Here is a 1,669-nt window from a genome sequence, read left to right as displayed (position 1 = left end):
ATATTTTGAACCATCTATGATATTATTTTATATGTTGATTAATTTTGGGGTATTTAGCAATTTAGTTTAAATTATATCAGTAGTGTATATTTAAAACAAAATAAATCAAATTTACAAGAAAAAAATTTAGCAACAAATATAGCGACTATTTTGTCGTTGCTACATAAAGAAATGCTGGCAACGGACAAAAATTTTTGCGACAAAATATGTTGCGACGGATTAGCGACAAAAAATCTGTCACGAATTTATCAAAAATGACGAAATGAATTATGCAATTAGCAACAAACAATGTAAATATAATGACGGATTATTCCGTCGCTAACAAGTGGTGACGGATATATTTCGTCTCTAAGACGTCGCTAAACTTGTGACGGAACACTTTTTTCGTCACTAAGAGATTATCAACGAGCGATATAGTAACAGTCAATAATCCGTCGCTAATCCGTCACTAAACCTATTTAGCGACGGAATATCATAGATTAGCAACGGATTTCATCCGTCGGTAAACGCTGATTTTTTTGTAGTGTTTGTGCTCTATGATTTAGATCGCAATGTCGTTTGGCGAAATTTTGATAATCCAACAAACACAAGTTTACCTGGTTAAATCAGGATTTTCTGCCTCAAAATGCAAAATGATGGGAACCTTGTTTAGTACCTTGTCGATACAACAAATAGTACCCAATATGCTTACTACGCAACAGACTTGCACAATTCCACTAATAGGCTAAGAAATCTAACCAGAGGAGGCTACGTAGAGAAAGGACCACCATCTATATGCTGAAAATCTAATACAAGTAGTGCTTAGCACAACACACAATGCACAGAATACAACTCTCGCAGCAAACTACAACACATTACAATCCTCATATATCACAATTTCAACACAAAACAATCATTATCATCCAATCACATTCAAGACAAAAGAATCAGAGCGCATCGGCATCAGATGGGAATGGAGGCGTACCTTGAGGCGGTGACAAAGGGTTAGAAATCGATGGCGGACGAAGGAGACGGAGATGGAAACTACGAAGTCGAAGACGAAGATGAAACTTCAGATCAATTTTGTGAGCTCAGAGCTGTTAATTCATATGGGAATGGAGGCGTACCTTGAGGCGGTGACAAAGGGTTAGAAATCGATGGCGGACGAAGGAGACGGAGATGGAAACTACGAAGTCGAAGACGAAGATGAAACTTCAGATCAATTTTGTGAGCTCAGAGCTGTCGCTTCAGATGGGAATGGAGAAAGAGAGATCGAAAATTTTGGAATTTGGGAATTTTGTGTAAGAAAAAGTATTTATTTTATTGAATGAAATAGAATTTAGCTTTTTTATTAGATTTTTTAAGTAAGTGTCGTTAAAAAGTTTACTTTACCGGCTAATGGTCAATTGCCCCTAAATAATTAGGTTTAAAACATATTTAGCGGCACTTATATTATTGCCATTAAATAATTGCCGCTAAAAGCTAACTTTGTGGTAGTGATTGTATCCACATGAAACTCCTATTGACTATATGCAAACTTTTTCCTACTAAACCTCTATTGATCTTTTGACATAAAAATTCTACAATTGATGAATTCACAAAGCTTTGCTTCACACAAAACAAAGAGGAGAATAAAGACCACCAGTTATGTTTTTTTTAAAACTAAAGGGGATATTATGTCGAATCATAA

The 1,669-nt window shown here is 35.4% G+C and overlaps 1 protein-coding gene across 2 annotated transcripts in view; it reads right to left on the bottom strand.

Annotated features, from left to right (window-relative positions):
• The window catches only part of LOC107057721 (uncharacterized), a 9,657-nt gene extending 8,477 nt beyond the window's left edge, over positions 1-1,180 (bottom strand). Inside the window, exons 1-2 of one of the 2 annotated variants that reach the window (XM_015311577.1) lie at positions 1,107-1,180; positions 965-1,023 (exon numbers count right to left, since the gene is read on the bottom strand). The gene's annotated coding sequence lies outside the window, so the exon portion shown is untranslated. Of the gene's footprint in view, positions 1-964; positions 1,039-1,106 lie in introns of those variants that run through there. The other variant, XM_015311576.1, reaches the window with a different exon arrangement.
• Between the last annotated feature and the right edge of the window lie 489 nt (positions 1,181-1,669).

This window comes from Solanum tuberosum, unplaced genomic scaffold (assembly GCF_000226075.1).
Source record: "Solanum tuberosum cultivar DM 1-3 516 R44 unplaced genomic scaffold, SolTub_3.0 scf00165, whole genome shotgun sequence".
In the NCBI taxonomy this organism is placed as follows: domain Eukaryota; kingdom Viridiplantae; phylum Streptophyta; class Magnoliopsida; order Solanales; family Solanaceae; genus Solanum; species Solanum tuberosum.
This window is presented reverse-complemented; position numbering and strand designations above follow the sequence as displayed.